Here is a 21,353-nt window from a genome sequence, read left to right on the forward strand (position 1 = left end):
CACAGAGAAGACGGATCGGTCTTTCCACCCTGGAGAACACGTGCCCTCTCCCTCTCCCCCTCCCTCTCTCTCCCTCCCTCTCCCTCTCTCTCCCCCTCCCTCTCTCCCCCTCCCTCTCTCTCCCTCCCTCTCCCTCTCTCTCCCCCTCCCTCTCTCCCCCTCCCTCTCTCTCCCTCTCCCCCTCCCTCTCTCCCCCTCCCTCTCTCTCCCTCCCTCTCCCTCTCTCTCCCCCTCCCTCTCTTTCCCCCTCCCTCTCTCCCTCTTCCTCTCCCTCTCTCCCTCTCCCTCTCCCTCTCTCCCTCTCCCTCTCCCTCCCTCTCTCTCTCTCTCTCTCTCTCTCACACACACACACACACACACACACACACACACATTCCACTCTCAAATAACATCAAACAGACACAAGGTCAGCTTGGCGACCTCTTTGTCCCAAATAGGAGAACACAGAGCCCAGGGCCTGACAGTGACTCATCTGGTCTGTGGGCGATGTCGTTACCTCCAGTGCTGCTTCCCAGATGGTGAACGTCCTGCCAATGGGGCCATCGAAGCCTCCCTGCGAGGCAGGAAGGCATCTGCAGCCTGGTGTGGGGAAAGAATGCTGGACTTCCAGTTGGCTGAGATTCCACGCCACGCTCAGCCCCTGGGGGACGCTGGTGTCGCTTTCCTTGTTGATAAAAGGGATGGGAAAAGGCTTGCTCGCCTGCGGAAGCCACCCGTCCTTCGTCCACCCGTTCACGCACGCATTCGCCCTCACCTATGCTGTATCAAGCACAGCGAAGCCATTTATTTAAAAATATTTTAGTTGTAGATGGACACATACCTTTAATTAATTAATTTATTTTTAGGTGGTGCTGAGGATCGAACCCAGTGCCTCACACGTGCTAGGCAAGTGCTCTGCCCCTGAGCCACAACCTCAGCCCACAGCTAGGCCATTTTAATTTGAGATTCTGAAGATTTAAGATTCAATCATTTCTACTCCTATTCGGGAGTTAGTACATAAATGATAGATGATCCTTTGGTTCTTGTTTTATGTTAGGATTTCTCTCTAGATAAAAATTTTATCTTTTTCCTATGTATAAATAGCACTGACTCTACCCACTAACCACTTCTCAGTCCACCTACCCACACCCTCCCATCCATCCACCCATCCACCCATTCACTCATCCAACCATCCAACCAACAATCCATCCATCCATTCATCCACCCATCCATGCATCCATCCCACCATCCTTCCTTCCCTCCCTCCCTCCATCCATCCATCCATTCCACCATCCTTCCTTCCCTCCCTCCCTCCATCCATCCATCCCACCATCTTTCTTCCCTCCAACCATCCATCCATCCATCCCACCATCCTTCCTTCCCTCCATCCATCCATCCATCCATGCATCCCACCATCTTTCCTTCCCTCCCTCCCTCCATCCATCCATCCATCCATCCATGCATCCCACCATCCTTCCTTCCCTCCATCCATCCATCCACCTTCCCTGGTCCAGCTGTACCATCCATCCATCCTTCCATCTACCCACCCGTCTCTCCATCCACCTGCCAATCCACCTTTCTACCTGCTCACCCACACTTGCCTCCCTCTGTCTGACCATCCATCTATTAGATGTATCTGTTTATCTACCCAGGTATTTGTTGAGCATTCACCCCACCTGGTCCAACGCCGTGTCCACTGAACCACCTCCAGAAATCCTACCGGGGCCCCCAGTAATCTAGGGTTTGAGTCAGAGCGATGGAGAATTCGGATTCTTAGGTAGCAGAAATCCCCACTGAGCACAATCCAGGGAAACTCTGGCAAGCTTTCAGGCGCTAGGGGAATGGACAGGGTCGGAGATCAGCTCCTCAGGTGGCTCCCACCTCCCTGTCTAGACACGGCCCTCTGTCCTGGTTCTGCACTGGCCTCTTTCCCTCTGAAAACACCTGAGGCTCCATCCCTGAGCCTCTCTAAGTGGGAAAACCAACCAATGTGTCCGTACAGTGACTGTCATATGACTGTTCCTCAGCGTGCTACGCAGGGACGAAGCTTGCACACACGGTGCTTGGTGCTCGGTGCTCGGAGAGCGGGCCCTGTCCAGGGGCACTGCTGTTTAGCCACAGAGGAGGGAGCGGAAGTGCAGTCGGACCCTGGTCCAGGGTTCTCTTCCTGCATGCTGGGCTCCTGATGAGCCGGCCAGGCCTCCGAGCCAGGGCCAGCTCAGGGCTGCTACCTTCGTCCAGTCCCTCTCTGCAGGGAGCCCAGGCCTGAAGAAGCCACCATGATGGCAGAGTGGCAGTTGGTGCCAGGCACGGAGGATCAACGACTGCTGTCACGAGCCTTGTCGATAGCTCCACCCCCTTCCTGTGCGCTCCCGGGTCTTCCCGGAGAGTCCCCGTGAACACAGGCCAGCGGGGCGATGTGCAGCCCTCACTGCGGAAACCCAGGAGATGGGCGGGGGGTGGGCACAGAACTTAGGTCAGACTGAATATGGGGAAGTGACGTGAAGGCTCAGGGGCCTCTGGGGCTCTGGCCACCACACCTGGGCCACTCCCATCTGCCTTGGGGTCCACTACCGGCCCCAGCATTCCTTGCGTTCGATCCTCTTGCTGGACACGGTCTTCCCATTCTGAGAGCTCCCAGGATCCTTCCGTAAGTCCCCTTCGCACCCGTGACGGCAGACCCAGGCTGTTATCTGTGACCGGTCACTCTGACCAGTGTGTCCCTGAGACACGGGACATAGCTTATGTCGCCCATTTCAGAGATGAGGGAACAAGGCTCAGAAAGGTGGCTTGACTTGCTCGGGACCCCGCAGATGTGGCGAAGCCGAGTGAAGCCCAGGCTGTCCAGAGCCCAGTCTCCACCTGTTCTGAGAAGGAGGGACCAGCAAGCCTTTCCGGGCAGCTGTCCTTAGGCCAGGCAGTGAGGTGGGCATGTGAGCTCGTCAGCTCTACCAGAGGGGGACTGTCCCTGCTTCAGATGCACGAACCCCGGCTTCTGGGGACGAGGCTGCTGGTCCGCAAACCCCAGGGCCGAGTGTAACTCTGACTCCAATCCCCACCCTCCCCGGCGGAGATGGGAACCGAGAGCCGGCCCGGGTCCCCCGGTCCCCGCTGGCGGAAGTCCTGGCCTCCGCTCTGGGTTCCGTCAGCACCACTTCTCCGAGCCTCGAGGGGTGGAGACCCGACTCTGGCGGTTGATGCATGAGTTCGAGGTGGGGCTTTGCTGGGAGGAGGCCTGCCCGGCCCGGCCCAGCTTCCAGGGCCTGAGAAACATTTACATCGTCTCCAAACAAAAAAGTGTCACTTGATATATTTCACTTGTGAGGAGACAGTAAAGGGCAAGACCCGGTCACTTCCGGCCAGTCTGGAAGAGCTGAAAGGGCGCCTGTCCCCGCTGGAGCTGGGCCCAGCCGGGCCTCCCGGGTGCCACCACGGCTCGGCAGCTCAGGCCTGGCACCAGGTCAGCGTGGTGTTCTGCTCAGGGCTCCCGTGGTCCTGGCCCTGGGAAGCGCCCACTGGGCAGGCCTGGTGGAGGCTTTCTGTCCAGGGGGCGTGAGTCTCGGAGGAGGGAAGGAAGGAAGCTCTGTTCCTCCGACACCCCAAAGCAGGCCCAGCCCCAATCCAAGGCCGTTCCCAAGCCAGTTTCAGCTCAGCCTGAACAGCAGCAGCCTCCCACCTCCTTGGCCTCATCCCAGCGGGATCTCGGGAGGCACGGCCCCAGCTCCACAGGACGCCCAGGACAGCGGAGCCCCGCAGCTCCAGCCTGAGCTCACCCGAACCTCAGCCTGGCCCAGGCCAGCCACAACCCACGGCAGCCACCGTCACCCCAACACCGGCCCCTCTGCCAGGCCCTGGCCCCCACAGGCCAGCTCCTCCAGGGCCTCCAGGTGTCCATTTGTTAGGAAGCTCCCACGTGGCAGGCTGCCCAGGTGTTGGAGACGCGTCTTCAAACGTGCCCTGCACGGATGGAGGAGCCTCCCTCCTCCCCCAGCCTCCCTCCTCCCCCAGCCTCCCTCCTCCCCCAGCCTCCACTCCTGAGACTCCTCCAGTGGCAGGAGGCGGGGGTGTCCTCTGGCTGCCTCGGTCTCGCTTGGAAACTTGAGGAGCCCCCGTTCTCTGAGCCACGGACCCTCCTCTTCCCAATGGGCAGGGAAGGGTTGAGGGGGACAATCCGGCCTTTGAAGTTCCACCTACTGGTCACCTTCCAGAATCACTGACCTGCGAACAAGGTCAAGGTGTGTGTGGTAAATGGATGATAGGCTTTCCTTCCTCTTCTCTTCTCTTTTCCCTTTCCTCCTTCCTTCCTTCCTTCCTTCTTTCTTCCTTCCTTTCCTTCTTTCTTTCCTCCCTCCCTCCCTTCCTCCCTCCCTCCCTCCCTTCCTCCTTCCTCCCTTCCTTCCTTTCCTTCTTTCTTTCCTCCCTCCCTCCCTCCCTTCCTCCCTCCTCCCTTCCTTCCTTCCTTCCTTTCCTTTTTGTTGATCCCAGGGGTGCTTTACCACTGAGTCACGTCCCCAGCCTTTTTTATTTTTTATTTTGAGGCAGGGTCTCTCTAAGTTACTCAAGTCACGCTAACTTGCGGAGACTGGCTTTGAACTTGTGATCCTCCTGCCTCAGCCTCCTAGTTGGTTGGTGGGATTACAGGCGTGTGCCACCACGGCCAGAGGACGCTAGGTTTTCTTGTCTGGATGTGGGAGGCGGAAGGAGGCAGTGGGTCTTCTCTCTGGGGAGGTCCTGAGAGCAAGAACTCTCTCCCCCAACCCAGGACCACAGTGAGGGGCTACAGCCGGGGCGGCGGCTGCTCTGGGCCTTCCTCCCACTCTTCCCCCGCAGAGTGGGCTCTTCCTCAAGTGCCTGAACCCCAGTCCCAGCTCAGGTCCTGACCTAGCCCTCCGCGGCAGTGACCTTCTCACCCTTCACCCAGCCCCAGCCTCCCCAGACTCCTGCCTCCACCAGCCTCCCCAGGCTCCTGCCTCCCTGCTCCTCACTGTCTCTTAGCATCTTTTTTTTTTTTTTTTTTAATATTTTTGTAGTTGTCGATGGACCTTGATCGAACCCAGTGCCTCACTGCTGCGAGGCAAGTGCTCCTCCACCGAGCCACGCTGGGCCCTCCTGGCTTCTTCAGTACAGCCCCCTGTTGTCTGCTGGGGTCATCCGCTTTCCCTCCACCTCCCCGCCTGGCCATTTTCTTGGCAACTCTTTTCTGTCTGTCTGTCCGTCTCTGTCCATCGCTATTTCTGTCAAAGAAAGCATTGGCAACGGGGCTCGAGGGCCGATCAGGGGGTGCCGGAATGTGGCCCTCTGTGCTTGGGCAATACCTGTGATAGGAAGTCACCAGCGTCCCCACAGAGCTATGAAGAGTGGATCTGGAGACAGCTGGGGACGGTCAACACAGTTCCTTGAGGGTCAGAAGAGGCCACTTCATCTCACCTGATCTCTGCAGCTGTGCCTGGAGGCAGGCCGGGCAGGCACCAGTGTCCCCATTTTCCAGATGGGGACACTGATAGTCAGAGTGGGACAGGGACCTTGCCCGGCAGGTGAGGAGCTGACCCGAGGCCAGTGCTTTCCTCTGACTCCTCATCGCACTTTGTTTTCGAAACTGATTTTTTCTGCTCTCTACCTGTTTTTGATTGACACATGATCATCCAGGCCCACGCGGGACAGCGTGAGAGTCTGACAGACGCGTCCCGCGAGCTGCGATCCAGCAGGGTCCTCGGCATGCCACCATCTCCATCATTCACCTTTTCTTTGTGTTGAAACGTTCAAAATTCTGTCTCGTGCTGTGTTGAAACACTCGGTCAATCACCGTGGCCGCGGTCACCGACTGCGGGAGAGCGCTGGGAGCGGGTCGCCCCCTGCCTGTTTCTGTGCCTGTTAACCAGGCGTCCCCCTGCCCGCTGCCCTCCCCGCCTTGGCGACTTCCACGAGACCAACCTCTGACGCTGTCGCGGTTGATGAAGGACACGTGGCCTGCGTGTTTCTGTGTCTGGTTGATTTCACTTGGTGACGCCCTTCTGCTGTCCCTGACAGGATCTCCTTCTGTATTAGGGCCGAACGCCGTCCCCTGGCGTCCACGCACCTCGTTTCCTTGGTCCGCTCGCCCACTGAGGGACCCCAGGTTGTGGTGTGTCTGGGCCCCTGGGGACGGGGCTGCAGGACAGGGAGCCCTGATTCTGTTTCCTGAGGCAGGTGGACCCTGGGGGGGGACGGCCGGACCAGACCACCAAGGACACGGGGAAAGGGGCTCTGGGTGGCTCCATGGGACTGTAATGCAGCCCGAGCCTGATGGAGACCCGCAGGGGGCTCCTGACAGGAGAAAAGCGAGAGCTGCCTCAGCCCCAGCCATGTCCTCGTGGGTGCCATTCCCAGGGAAGGACATCTGTGTGCCAAGGAGCTCTCTGCACTGGACACGTGGCCAAGCCACGCGTTCACCTGTGTCCGTGGGTGGATGAGCGGAAATGGACGTTGGTACCAATACCCAACACACCACCACTCAGGGTTAGGAAACAGGAAGTCCTGTCCTTGGTGACACCACCGGTGACCTGGGGACATTATATTAAGTGAAATAAGCCAGACACAGAGAGGCAGACGCCACGTGATCACACTCACAGGTGGAATCAAAAGAAGTCAGACTCAAAGAAGCCGGAGAGGGAGGGGGTGCCCGGGGGCTGGGAAACGGGGAGAAGCCGGGTGAAGGGTGCGGATTCAGTCAGACGCCAGGAAGAGTCCAGCAGGCCCTGGCGCGGCCGGCGACGGGAGCGCACGGTAGTGACGCGCACGCTTGAAATTTGCTGGAGAATCGACTTTCAGTGTTCTCATCGGGAACAATAGGAAGTGTGCCAGGTGACAGGTCTGTCCATTAAAGTGACTCAGTCCCTCCACAAGATGCATCTACCCAAGCGAGTGTTGTGCCACAAATGGACACAACGCTTCATTTGCAAATGACGTACGTGATTCTGAAAGTCGGACGAGCAGGTGGGGGCCGCAGAGGAACCGCCGGCCGAGGGAGCCTTAAAATCGACTGCTGTTTCCATTCTGCCCGGCGCGCGCCACCTTCCAGGAGCCGTCGGGCCCTTTATCTGTGGCTTTATCCTCACGATACTCTGGGGTAAGGTCCTCGTTAGCCAGTATTTTGTCACTGTGACAAAACACCTGAGACAATCAACTCAAAAGGAGGAAGGTCAGTCCTGGCTCAGGGTTTCAGAGGCTGCAGGTGGTGTCTGCGTGGCCCCAGTGCTTTGGGCCCGCTGGGGCACAGCGCGTCCTGGTGGGAGTGTGGGCACAGGGTCCGTTCACCTGGGGAAGCAGAGAGGTCCCCATGTCGCCCTGGAGAGTAGCCAGTGAGCTGATGTCCTTGGGCTGGGCCCACCGCCGACTTGGTCCACCCCCCACGTACAGGGGACAGAACCCAGGGCCTCATGCAGGCCAGGCGAGCCTCTGCCCTGGGCCACGCTCCAGCCCCTGAGTCCAGGGTTCGAGGCAGGACGCCCCGCTCCTCCACGCTGGATGGACCTCATTCCGCCTCACGATGCCCCAGCTCCGTCGCCAACGCTTGCCGCTGCTACCGGCTCAGCGCAGACGGCTGCTGGGTATGGACCCCATCTCTTCCCTTCACCCTCACGGCTCTGCAGATGTCCCAGACTTATGACCGAGAAAATAGAAGCTCAAAACACACGGGTCACCCACGTGTCCAGTGTCTATGTTTCTGAGCCACCAGCCTCTGAGGTTGGGGAGCCTCCGGCCCCGGCCTCCCTCCGGCCCCCTCTGCTGCCTGGGGCCCCTCACGCCGGGCTCCCAGCCCAGTGGGCAATTTTCCAGGAGCATCTTGGGGTTCGTGCCTCCACCCAGGACCCCCAGTTGCACTGTCTATCATCTCCAAGCCTCTGGGATGTCGCCTCTCCCAGAAAGCCTTCTCGGATTGACGACCGGGTCAGGTACCCTGCTGGTGATTCCCAGGGACCTCTGTCCCCTCTTCGCCTGCAACATACTGACATGGCCGCTGGCCTGCCTTTCCCTCTTCACCAGGTACTCTGGAGGAGGAGAACCCTGCTGTGTCCTCCCGGGTCGGCTTAGTCGCCAGCACAGCACCTGCCTGCAGGAAGTGCTCAGTCAATACTCAAACAAACACATAAAATGCCGCCAAGTAGACTAACAGCCGCCTTTCCTGGCCTTGCCCAGGGTCAGTTCTTCAACCCGTATTATCTCATTTAATTCTGTCAACAACCTCAGGAGGTAGAAACCATCATTTCCATTTGAAGGATGGCACAGAGAAGTTAATTCCTTGCCCGGGATCACACAGCAAGTACTGGTGAAGCTGGGAGTCCACCCGGCTCCTCTGACTCCACAGCCCCGCGCTCACCTGCTCCTGAGATGCCTCCGAAAAAGTCAAAATATGTGGGACAGAACGAATTCGTGGCATAATGATCAAAATGCAATTCTAGTTGATGGTTTCAGTGGGCAAGTGCCTTTAGAGAAAAAAAATCAAAAAGAGGTAAAACTGAAGCTTTTACAGTGACCGGGGCAGACACCGCGGGCGGGGCGGCCGGCTGCGGCTGCAGGACAGGAGGTGGCCGAGGCCCCGCGCCCCTGGCCCAGGCTCTGAGTGCCTGGTTCGAGTCAGGTGCTGCCTGCGGGTCTGGCCTCCTTACGGCGCCTGCCCGGCCCGGCGCCTGCGGGGAGGCCGCGGGTCATTGCTTCCGTTTTCTTTCTTTCTCGTTTCAGCCTCCTCGTTTCTGCCTCCGTCCCCGTTTCTTTATTGGCTCACGTTTCCGCCTCTGGCCACAAACAGGCAACGCCTCACCAGTCCCGCGGGGACACAGGCACGGCACCTCCGCCACCAGCCTGCCCGCTGTCCAGCGGCTGCCCTGGGGACCACAGCGGGGACCGCGGGCCTGCTTGGGGTGTCCACTCTTCTCCGTCTCCGTCATTGTCACCCCTGCTGGTCCCTCAGTGGCACGGTGAGGGGACGGGGTGGAGACCCCGGGAAGAGCCGGGAGAGTCCCGGGTGGACGGTTGCCGAGGGCAGACGCCGCGCTCTGGGTCGAGGAGGGTTTGCCTGGAGATCTCGGGGGACCTGCCCCCAAGGTCCCCTGGAAACCGCGCCAGCCCAGGTCAAGGCCCGGGCGCCTCCTCCCTCCTTTCTGGACTCGTCTCCTCTTCCCTGCGGATCCCTGATGAGCCCCGGGGCTGCCCGCCTGGCTCCCTGCTCTCCTCTGCCCAGAGTTGTGCGGAGCCTCTGCACCGGGGCCTCCGATGTCCCTTCCCGTCAGCTCCTGCCCACCTGCCCCGCCACCTCTCGAGCCAGACTGGACTCCTGGCTCCCTCTCCTCTGGGCTCCCGCTTCGAGGTGAAGGGCACGGCTGGCTGCTCGGGCGAGGCCCTGGGGGCCGTCTGGCCTCTCCCTCCGCCTCACACCCTGCGGCGCCCATTGGAGAGCTCGCTCAGGGCCCATCTGCTCACAAACCCTGACTCCCCGGCTCCCCTGCCACCTGGTCACGCCCGTCACTCGCGGCCCGTGGCAGAGCCAGCCTCCTGCACTCTCCTCGCCCCTCCCAGCTCGCTGCCCTTCAGTCTGGTGGACTTGCAAAAGTGATCATTGGGCCAGGCGTGGTGACCTCGCCTGTAATCTCAGCTCCTAGGGAGGCTGAGGCAGGAGGATCACAAGTTTGAGGCCAGCCTCAGCAACTTAGCCAGGCCCCAAGCAACTTAGCAAGACCCTGTAACAAATTAAAAAAAATAAAATGAAAAGGGCCAGGGATGTGGCTCAGTGGTCGAGCACCCTGGGTTCAATCCCTGTGTCCCCCTCCCCAAAAAAGTGGATGTGGGATCTTGTCGCCCCTGCTCAGAACCTCAGACGCTTCCCAGCACACAGGTCTCATCTGCTCTGGTGCCAGAGCCCCATTGTGGGTCACTGCCCCCCACAGTTCTGCCTCCGGTGGGCACGCGGGCCTCACTGAGGCTCCTCGGCCTTCCCAAGCACGTCTCCACCATGGTGTCTTCCTGCGCCATTCTAGTCCAGGTGACCCTCCTGCCCCAGGGCTCGCCTCTCCTCTGCTCAGATCACGTTTCCACAGCTGCCACCCCAGGCCTCGCCTGCTGGCCTCCTCCGGGGACCTGCTCAGAGGCCTCCGGCCTGCCTGCCCACCCACACCAGCTCTCTGCACCTCTGCGGTCGGACCTCCGCTGCGTTTGACCATCTGCCTGTTTGCTTCCCTGGTGCCTCTGCCTCCCGCTTGGTGACAGCTGACCTGTGGGGACTTCGTCTGGTTCACCACTGTTTCCCCAGTGCCGGGCGCATGTCGGTCCATCCCTTGCCAGCTGGGGCCCCAGAGTTTGTAGGAAGACTGGAAAACGGTCTTGTATCCAGGGGCGCCCCCCACAGCGAATACTCGTGAAGTTATTTGTCCTTCTGACCATCAGCTCCTTGAGAGCAGACCTGTCATGTGGTTCTCTTGGCGTCTCTCATGATGCTTCTTCAGCAAGCTGTGTGACCTTGGATGAGTGACTGCATCTCTCTGGGCTTCAGTTTCTTCATCTGTAAAATGGCATCTACCTCGCAGGCTGTTGATGTGCAGATCTCAGAACATCGGGGGCACATGAGGAATGAACTATTATTATCACCCTGTCCGAACACATAGTAGGTGCTTTAAAAGTTATTGGTGGGGGACTGAGCAAACCCGGAGTTGCCTCCGGCTGAGCCCAGAGAAGTCCGTTCCTATTGCCCTTCATTTTCCCTGACGCAGGAGCTCCATTGGAAACCCAACCTCCAGTGGGCAGGCGACCTTGGGGCCTCTCTCCGCAGCTCCTGGCTCAGCCAGGGAGCCCTCATCCTGTGTTTGTGGGTTGGACTTTAGTTTTTGTGGTCTTCTGCTTTTTCTTATGTTCCGGATTATAAAAGTAAGATGTGCCCTCTGTGGAGAGTTTACGATGAGCTTAAAATTACAAAGTGCAGGAAAAAAGCCGGCTGCAAATCAGCACGGAGGGTTTGAATCCACTTGCGGAAACGTTCTTCTGTGTTTATACAGCGAGGTGGGCAGATGGGGCTGGGGGCGAGGGCCCGGGCGGCTGCCTCCTGCTCTTCCTTCTGCTTGCTGTTTTCCCTCGACGCTGTTTGAGTTTTTGTAACAAATGTGCATAGTCTTTTCTTCCAACACAACCGTTTTGAAAGTGGTTTTAAAATGGAGAGCGGCTCCCGGGCTCCGGGCTCAGCAGGGTCCTTCGCCCATCAGGCTTCTTCCTGCCTGGGGTCCTCCTGGCGCCCGTCGGTGGCTCAGGGTGCTGCTGCGCATGGATCGTGAGGTCAGTTACCGGCTGTCCCTCCGTGAAGGTCAAGTCAGGGTGCAGAGCTCCGAGGGACGGCCTCTCCTGGAGGGATCTCTGCCCCGGATTCAGCCTCTTCCCGCCCAGCAGATGAAGGATTCGTTGAACGAATAAACGCACATATAACAGCAAAAATAAAGAAGTAAACCAAGTGTTTCTTCAGGCCGCTGCCATCTTGGATCGCTGTTGCCATCTTGGTGTCCTTCCCTTACTTCCATCCTGACTTTCCCCCCGATCATACATGAATGTATTAGAACACATTCTATTCTACGTCCTTTTCCTTTAACTGATATTACAGCCTAAGCATTTCCCAAGGTGTTAAGAAGCACTATTCCCTGCCAGGCACAGTGGCGGTCGCCTGTCGTCAAAGAGGTTCCGGAGGCTGAGGCAGGAGGATCGCGAGTTCAAAGCCAACCTCAGTAACTTAGTGAGGCCCTGAACGACTCAGAGGGACCCTGTCTCTAAACAGAGAATATAAAGTGCTGGGATGTGGCTCAGGGGTCGAGTGGCCCTGGGTTCAGTCCTTGGTACAAAGAAAAAGCATCATTATTTCCTGAGTCAGCAACAGTTGTTCTCAGCCAGGGTTGGGTGGTCTTGTCCCCAGGGCACAGATGGCGGCGTCTGGAGATGTTGTTGGGTGTTACTTAGGAGGGACGGGGGCGTCGCCGGCTGCTGAGCAGGACGCCCTGGGCAAGGACTGGCCCACCGGCCCGCCAGCCCCGCGGCGGCTGAGGACCCTGTGCAGACCACCGTCTGACCTGCGTCCTCCTGCTGAGAACGAAAGGCTTCGGGTGTCCACCAACGCAGGCGAGAGGCGCCGAGCGTGGGACGCAGCCCTCCGCCGCCTCCTACGCGGGCTGCAGGGCTGGGTTCCTCGGGAGGCCGAGGGCCGGGCAGCGCTGACCTTGCCTGAACTTGGTTTGCAGGCCGGCCGGGCTGGGCCTCCTGTCCTCTGCCACGTCGTGGTTCCCCCAGCTCGAGGCGCGTCAGGGAAAATCCCAGCCCTTCCCGGCCAGCCGCTGGCTGGGGTCAGACTTCCAGCCCTGCCTGGATCAGCTGGGCCGACCTCCCTCCGCAAACCTCTCCGCCTGGGAGCCCCGGGGAGGGTGGCGCTAGCAGGTGGTGCACCTGAGTGTGCCCGCCACACCCCTGTGGCTAGGGTGGCCCTGGACGCCTCCCTGGAGATGGCCCCAGGGTTTAGGGCGCTGCCTCCTCAGGCCTCCTCGAGGTGGGGAGGGCTGCCCGCACCCCCACCCCCTGCGCACGGCGGGCGAGTCATCACACCACCCGGATCCGCTGCGCCCGTGCATGTGACCGACGCTGTGCCCAGTGACAGGGCGAGCCTCCGCCTCACCCGGCTGGCTCTCCAGAGGGGCAGAGCCAGAGAGAGCACATAAAACAGGACCTCGGGAAGCGGTCAGTGCACTGAGGCCGGGTGACGGCTCCTGGCGGGTGAGATCCTAGAGCCTGAGCCGGTGGCCTCATGTGCTGTGAGCACTGGGAACACCAGAGTGGCAGGTGCAAAAGCCCTGGGGCAGGAATGTGTTGGTCAAGTGCGACGAGCCGCAGAGAGGCAAGGACTGTCCACAGGAAAGGAGGGACGGGGCAACGGGAGGACAAGGCCAGAGCCGCCCATGGGGCTACCCCACCCGAGGTTCCGGCAGGGCAAGAAGGAGCCCACGTCCATTGTAAAAACCGAGCCGCCTGTGCTCAGTGGAGGGTGGACTATGGGAAGCAAGTGGGGAGCCCGGGAGGGACTGGCCGGGGTGAGGGTGACGGGGGCCTCACTGGAAGGGGTGGCACAGAAGGGGAAGGGGACCGAGTCCAGGCACCCCTGGAAGACAGTCCCCTGGTGTGCTGACCCATGGGCCGGGAGGATGGGGGCGGGAGTTAGAATGGCGGCCACCGGGCCCCGCGGGAGCTCTGCGGGCATCCCCGCTTCCTGGGCACGCCCGCCTGGGGCGGAACCACGACGGCGCCCGGCTGGGCATCTGCACGTCCCACGGGCCAGTTGCTCGCCATCCACTCTTGCTGCCCATCTCGGCTCAGCGGGGCCTCGCCCGGTCAGTCGGCCCTGCGAGGGGCTCGTGACCCCGGGACGTATGAGAAGCAGGCCTTGGGCCAGGAGGCCCGGCTCCTGGGACACGTCGGGCTTGGCCTGGGAGGGCCTGTGTCCACAGGAGGGTCACTTCTAATGGTTGCTCTGCCGCCGAGACATCCAAGGAGAGTGAGTGGAGAGGGCGAGATTCGGGGAAGCCGACCTCTCCCTCTGTCCTCTGAACAGCTATGGTCACTCCCCTTCCTGGGGGCAGATGTGCTGGCCTCCACCCAGGGGCTGGGCCGGGAGCCACAAAGGGTAGAGACAGGTGGACGGCGTTGGGTAAAGCAGGCCTCTGTGCCTCGGGGATCCCTCTCCAGTTAGGCGGTCTCTCCTCCCGAGCCTCAGTCGCCTCATCTGTCAAATGGGGACGAAGAGTCTCGACAGTCTAGTCATCGCGGTGAGTAGATCAGACCCAGCGTGGTGTCATTCAGCAAGAGCCCCGTGGGGAAGGGCTACTTAGTAACGGTGGCCGTGAAGAGGGACCAGACGCGTGGGGCTGCCGGTGACCGGAGACCCTCTTGTTTTCTGTTGTTGGAACAAGTCACCATGAGCCCCGTGGTTTCAAAGGGCACAGAATTGTTCCCTTACTGTCCTGGGGGTGAGGAGGTTGGCACGCGACCCCCTGGGCTGGAGCAGGCGTTGATAGACCCCACGGTCCCCTTTCTCCGTCTTCAAGTCAGCACGGTGGTACCTCTGGCTGGTCCTCCTCAGGCTCATCTCCCTCTGACCACGGCTTGGAAAGGTGCTCCAAGTCTGAGAGCTCATGTGACCAGATTGGGCCCAACCAGAGAATCCAGGCTGTGTCAACATCTTTAACCCTAATCGCATTTGAAAAGTCCCTTTTGCCCTTTAATACCTTTAAAGTTTCTAGGGATGTTGCTTGGACCTCTTCGGGGACCATTATTCTGTCGACTACACTGGCTCAAACAGGCTTTGACATTCATCGCCTTGTGTAACAGAAGACTGAAGGTACTGTGGGCTTCAGGCACAGTTTGATCAGGGCTTGACCTTTGTTTCTGTGCTTCTTTATTCTCTGCCTTCCAGGCTTTCTCCTTAAAAGGGCTTATTTCATAGTCACAGGAAGGCTTCCGGCAGAAACCAGTGTTGTGCAATGGCTTTTTCCCCTTTTCAGGGGAAAGAAACAACTTTTCCCACATCCACAGAACAAGTATCCTGAGTTATGCTCTAAAAAAAGGTCAACTCGGATGGAGAATCCCTTTGGGGAGTAAGGGAGTCACAGTTACCCTGATTATTTACCCTGGAGGTGAGGGTGGGGGTGGGACCCATCCCACCAAGGTACTGGGCAGTTGTGTTGGGGGAGGGGAAGTGACCACAGTGACCATGGCAACAGTGACCACGCAATGTGACCACAGCAATGTTGGCGACCCAGCCTCTGACTGGCCCGTGAGCCGTGGAGGGGGCTAAGCATCTTAAATTACCAGCGCGTTCATCTGCACAGCTCCACAGGAGGATGGCATTATTTCTACCCTGTGCTCATGGCTGAAGGAACGGCGGCTCAGAGAGTTTAGGTAACTTGCTGTAAGTCACACAGCTAGGGAGTCCTGGAGCTGCAGCCGTGCTGCAGGATGTGGGGACGAGCCAGGCACTGCAATGTGGTCGAAAGGCCAGAGGGGGTGACGATCCCAGTTCTGGAAGGCCAGCAGTCCTGCAGAGAGGTGCTGGAGACGGAGATGCCTTGGACGGGCCACTAACCTCACCCCAGGAAGTGGGGAGCCCAGCTCGGCCACGTCCAGTGCGGGGATCCAGGCCGCCCCTGCTGGGTGTGGTCAGCTAGGGGGCCGAGGCTGCAGGATTTTCCCCCAACCTTGAATTTTTCCCATTTTAATTCGGTCCTCTGGGACGGGCCTCCCACGCCGGCCCCGTGGAAAAGTGGGCCCGGCAGCCCGAGGACAGTCAGGACAGGACCCTGGACCCAGCCCGGCCGGAGGCTGTGAGAGCGGCTGCCCCGTCCAGCCCTGTGCCCTGGGCCGGGCCAGCCTCCAGATGACAGCCAAGGCCTTCGGGGCGCTGGGCCAGCACAGCCTGCCCGTCCCCACCTTGGCCGTGTCACCTCAGGGAGCCGGGCTGCCTGGGAGAGCGGTTGACACCTCCACCAGCGGGACTGGGCATCTGCTTGTCTTGCCTGGTGATGAGTCGGCGTTCGGGGGTGAGAGGGTGTGGCGGGCATGCAGGACCACAGGCCTGGGCAGGCCGGAGGAGCGGCCGGCGGACGCTGCCCTCCGCTGGGCACGGGCAGGTCCCGGCTGCGGATCTGTGCTGGGGGCCCCGAGGCCCCGCGCATCTGCCGCCTGGTCTGGTCCCGGCTGGGTGTCTCCGTGTGGCCGGGGCAGCTCCAGGACCCTCGTTTCTTCACCTCGCTGTGGCCTCTCAGGACCTCCCTAGGACCAGGTTGGCCGCGTGGAACCGAGCTTGTCCCTGGTGACTCCACACCAACGTCGACGCGCGCAGAAGCGGTGTGTGCTCAGAGCTGTGAAAGGGCCGTGCCTGACCCCGGGTCTCCTAGCTCCACGCTGCAATGCTGCCAGCGCCTGCCCTGTGTCAGAGCAGCGGGCAGGTCGGCTGGTCCCCACCGGGCATCTGGGAGCGTCTGCAGACAGAGGGGCAGGAGCGACTGCGTGGGTGAGGCTAGAGGGACGGGAGACCAGAGCCAGCCCTGAGCGCATGTGTGTGAATGTGCGTGAGTGTGTGCGCACATGTATGTGTAAGGAGTGTGTGTATGTGTGACTGAGTGTGTGCATGCGTGCGAGTGAGCGTGCATGAGTGAGCATGTGTGGGGTGAGTGTGCATGTATGTGTGTGCACGTGTGTGTGAGAGTGTTCTTGTGCGTGTGTATGAGAGTGTGCATGTGTATGAGTGTGTGAGTGCATGTGAGTGTATATATGAGTACATATGTGTGTGAGCATATGAGTATGGGTGTGAGTGTGTGTGTGAGAATGAGTGCAAGTGTGAATGTGTGTGAGCATGTGAGTGTAAGTGTATGTGAGTGTGTGCATTTGAGTGTGAGTGTGTGTGTGCATGTGAGTTTGTGTGAGTGTGTGAGTGTGAATGCGTGTGTGCATGTGAGTTTGTGTGTGTCATTGTGAGTGTGTGTGAGTGTGCATGTGAATGTGAGTTTGTGTGAGTGTGTGTGAATGAGTGCATGTGTATGTGTGAGTATGAGTGTGTATGTGTGAGTGTGCATGTGTGCGTGTCTGTGAGTGTGTGTGAGTGTGCGTGTGTGTGTGTGAGTGTGTGAGAGAGTGTGTGTGCATGTGTGTGAGTGTGAGTGTGTGTGTGTGCGTGTGTGAGTGTGCATGTCTCTCTGTGTGTGTGAGTGTGAGAGTGTGAGTGTGTGCGTATGTGTGAGTGTGAGCGTGTGTGTGAGTGTGCATGTCTCTGTGTGTGAGTGTGCGTCTGTGTGTGTGTGCATGTGTGTGAGTGTGAGCGTGTGAGTGTGCATGTCTGTGTGAGCGTGTGAGCGTGTGAGCGTGAGCGTGTGTGTGAGTGTGTGAGCGTGAGCGTATGTGTGAGTGTGAGCGTGTGCAAGTGTGAGAGTGAGTGTGCGTGTGAGTGTGTGTGAGTGTGTATGTGTGAGTGTGTGAGTGTGTGCGTGTGTGAGTGTGTGCGTGTGTGTGAGTGGGCATGTCTGTGTGTGAGTGTGTGTGAGTGTGAGCTGGGGCTGTCCTGGAAGGGTCAGGTGGAGGAGACTTTTTAGTTTCACACTTGATGGCTGAACGGGGATCAGTGCTGAGGCCACGCTCCTGCCGGTGTCTGGATCGGGGGCAAGGGATGGACGGCAGAGGAGGAGCTGGGCTCCGTCCGAGGCAGGTGGTGGCCTGGCTCCGTGGCCCTGCTCCCTGGCCATGACCTGTGCTGGGTGGCACGAGGATCTGACCTCCCTTCTCCTGTCCTCACCTGAAAAGGGAAGCGACGTTGGCGTGGAGCGGCAGGGGGACTGGGCGAGGTGAGGGCCAAGGCCGTGCCTCTGGCACTGTGGTGTCCCTTCCGTGGGGGCAGAGGGGACACCTGCCCTTTCCTCCCCACTTGGGAAAACCCTACAACTGCCAGCTCCCATGGTGCCGTAGGTCCCAGGGACAGTCACAAAAGTGGACTGGGGTTCAGGGAGAGCACGTTAGAACCTTCCGGAGAGGTGGTCGCCTGTGCCAGTTTCAGCCCCAGGGGATGAGCTCGGTGGACCCAGGCATTTTCACTGTTGACTTGTGCCCGTGGGTTTGAGCGGCCTCCTTTACAGGTGGCCCTCTGGGTGTGCTCGTGAGGGGGACCCTGGTGCCTGCTGGCGGGGGCCGCTGGAGCCTGGTGCAGCCACCTCAGTGGCTGGGGCTGGATTCGTGCAAAGCAGCGCAGCCTGGACACGGCCGGGTCTCCTCCACCAGCTCAGAGAGGCCACTCCAGCCCAAGCAGGGTGCTGGCCGCCTCCTGCCCTGATGGCATGGGTGGCCGGGCCCTCTGCCTGCACAGACCCTGCCTCGTCCCCGGGGCTGCAGGATGGACCTGCTTCCTGGCCTCCCTGCCGGGCTCCACTTGGACCAGCCAGTGACGCACAGCCCCGCGAAGAGCGCTTGGCACTGGTGAGGCAGACGAGTTTGCTGCATTCCCGCGGCCTTAGGAGGCCATCAGTGACAGGGCGTGATTGGGGGCCACCCACCCACCCAATTATCTCCTTTGTGGATGCCTGAAATTCCACCATCCGTACTTCATTCTTTTGGAGCAGATTATTGCCTTATCTCAGTTGGACTCTTTGAATACTAGCCCCGGGGGGAACATAACATGCCTGAATGTGGACGGCGTGTCAACACGCTCCTCCCGGCAGGAGCCATCCAAGTTTTCAGCTCAAGTTCACCACTCCTTGAGCCCGGCCCTCTCAGCCACTCCACAAACCGGATCATCCCTTGCTCCGCGTTGCCCAGGGCAGAGGTGGGCCAGCCGTGGGCCTGGCCCGGGGCCCGTGGTCACTCTCGGGGTCCTTGGCACCTCGCCCAGCACCCAGAACACAAAGGAGCTCACTAGACATTTGTCGAATGAACGAGCGAACGAAACCGGACCTCTAGCCAAACACGGCCAGGCGGATCAGGTGTCTGAGCAGGAACCCGAGACCCCGCCACCTGGGTCGACCTTGGGTTTTGCCACTCACCAGCTCTGCGACCTCAGGCAAGTCTCTGCCTCTTTCTCTGCCTCAGTCTCCAAATGGGTAAAATGGGAATCAGAACCGGTGTTCCGAGGACTCTCTGAGTCCCTCTGCGTCAGGGACTGAGAACATGTTCTGGCACAGAGTCCGGACGATGTAAGTGTTTGTTGAATGACTCGAACCCAGCGAACTCCACTGAACACACATGGAAGGCATTTGCTGACGTTCACTGGCCGGTCTGAGGGCTGCTCACGGCGGGGTTGGCACTTGACCGCCTGCTCTGTCCTCTGAGGCTGGCACCGGGCAGACATCAGTACCTGCTGCTGGACGGGGCCAACCCTGTCCTCTGTCCTCCTGGGCCGGGTCTGACTCCCACTGGGGGCTGCGTGTTTGGCTGGGCTGTGCCTTTGGCAGCCTGGGTTCCGGGCGATGCAGCCACAAATCCAGCGGCTGCCAGGTCCCTGCCTGCTGGGACGCAGACGGAACCTGTCAGTACAGAATCGATGTTCGTGAAGCAGAGCCTGCTGTAGAGACAGGTGCAGAGGCAGGCGGGACAGCCCGTACCTGTCACAGTGTCCCCAGGTTCTGGACTCATGACTGGCAATCGGTGAATGCACATCACCAATGTCTGCCCCACACTCCTGAGCACGCTCTGCGGGGTCAGCTCGGGTCCTCTGCTGGGTGGGTCCCACGCCAGGTCTTCTCACATCCCCATTTTCTAAATTCCCTCTGCACCTGGGCATCCAGCCTCGGTCCCGTGGCTTGTCCCTAGATCTCTGCCTAGACTTTGTTCCGTACCTTCCCTTCCGCGGAAGCCACAGGCTAGCCCCCGCCCAGCCGGGCACCCGTCTGTGGCTCCTTTGCTCAACGACATTCACTGTAGCTTACATGGTCACTCGGGGACCTTCCGCCCAAGCTGGGCTGCATGTCGGGCACCTCACTGGGCAGCGGGGACCCCGACTTAGAGTCTGGGGGGAAGGGAAAGCAAACTGAGAATGAAGGAATCACAGATGGGCGAAGAGGCTGAGGCCACAGAACACGGAGCCCTACCCGGCTCCTGGGGTCGGGAAGGTGCATTGGGGACGGGTTTGAGGTGAGTCCCCAAGGGCAGAGCTGAGTCAGCAGGGGAGGGAAGGGCAAGAGCCTGGAGGGTCCAGACCTGGCACCGAGGGTCGGGCAGGTCAGGAACACAGAATCAGCTGGGGCGCGTCAGATTTCCACGTGAAGTGAGGTCGATGTTTTAAAAGTGAAATTGGCGATTTCTAAGCTTTTTAAAAAGAACCACCCAGACAGAGGTACAATTTATACATGATAACATTCAGCAATTTAAGCTGCACAGCTCACCCATTTTTGACACGAATGTAAAGTCGCACACTTTCTCAAGTCATGGACGTGTCCCTGGCTCCCCGGAGGTCCTTCTCCTCTGCTGAGGGACCGTCCTCGGAGCGGCCAGCCGGAAAGGCCGCGAGAAGGCTGCTCCCGCTACACGGCCCCTGGTCTTGCAGCCTTTCCACCTTCTAGAAAGTCCCGGAGGTGGTGCTCCTCAGGAGAGGCCAGGCTGGCCTCGCTCCCTTCCTCTCCCCTCCCGCTCTCCTCCTTCTCCTCCTTCATTTTTGCACTGGGGTGGAACCCAGGGTCGCCTGACCTCCCAGCAACACCCCCGCTCTTTTTAATTTTAATTTTGAGACAGGGTCTCACTAAGTAGCTGAGGCTGGTCTGGAACTTGGGATCCTCCTGCCTCAGCCTCCCAAGTGACTGGGATGACAGGCGTGTGCCACCATGGCCCACAGACGGGCTTCCTGTGTGCAGGGAGACACGGGTCTCAGTAGCCAGCCTTTGCAGAGAAAGAGTTTGTATGTGTGTTTTAAGGTCCTGTGTCCTTGGTATTCACAGGCCAGGCCTGAGCAGCCGGGACCAGACAGCTTCAGCGTGAGCCTTGGATGGAGAGAGCCCACCTAGGGGTGGACCCTGGAGCCTTCCCCCGAGAGGGAAGGAGCAAGGCAGTCACTGCAGGGAAGACAGATGCTCTGGTGGTACCCACAGAAGTGCCTCGGGAATTTGAGAGCTTCAGTGACATGGCCCCAGCTGGCCCTGAGGCTGGTGTAGACACCAGGGAGTCTAGACCAGAACCTGGGAGAGTCCTGTGGGTGCTGCTCACGCGACCCCTAGTCCCTTGTGCTCCCAGGGTGGGGTTCAAAAGCCAGAGAGGATCAGGCAGGGAGGCCACAGGGAGCTATGGGCCACGTAGACCAGGAGGGACCCAGGCCAGCAGATTCCAAAGTCAAAGATCAGAGATGAGTGAGTCAAGACACCTGAGGCCAAAGAGGGGACAAAGGACGCCCTCAGATGAGCACCCTCCAGCCTGCCCCTCCCAGAACCTGTACACACCTCTGGGGTGCCCGGCCTGTCTCCCGGGGCAAGAGGAGGCCAGGAGGGCTGAATCCTTGAAGGCAGACCATGTCCCCCAAAGAGGCCAAGGTCACCCAAGATAAGCAGATGCCTCAGTCACTGGTGAAATCAAGTTCCTTCCTTCAGTTTTCCCTTCGGCGACAGGAGGAGGAGACTTGAGAGCGAGTCAGGGTCAGAGAAAATAACCGTTGATTTCGGCACGGGTTTGGTACGTCTCTGTCGTACCGGATGCCTTTCCCGCCCTGCTCTGGTGGCCACGCCAGCCGAAACGGGGATCACACCGGCAACGGAGCCACCTCGGAGGGCAGAGGACTGCTGTAGCTGGCACTTGACCAGTGCAGGGGGGCTCTCCGGAGAGGCGGGCCCGGCCCTTGCGCTGTTTAAAGGCCTGCTCCCCGTGAC

Source organism: Sciurus carolinensis, chromosome 1, assembly GCF_902686445.1.
Source record: "Sciurus carolinensis chromosome 1, mSciCar1.2, whole genome shotgun sequence".
In the NCBI taxonomy this organism is placed as follows: Eukaryota; Metazoa; Chordata; class Mammalia; order Rodentia; family Sciuridae; genus Sciurus; species Sciurus carolinensis.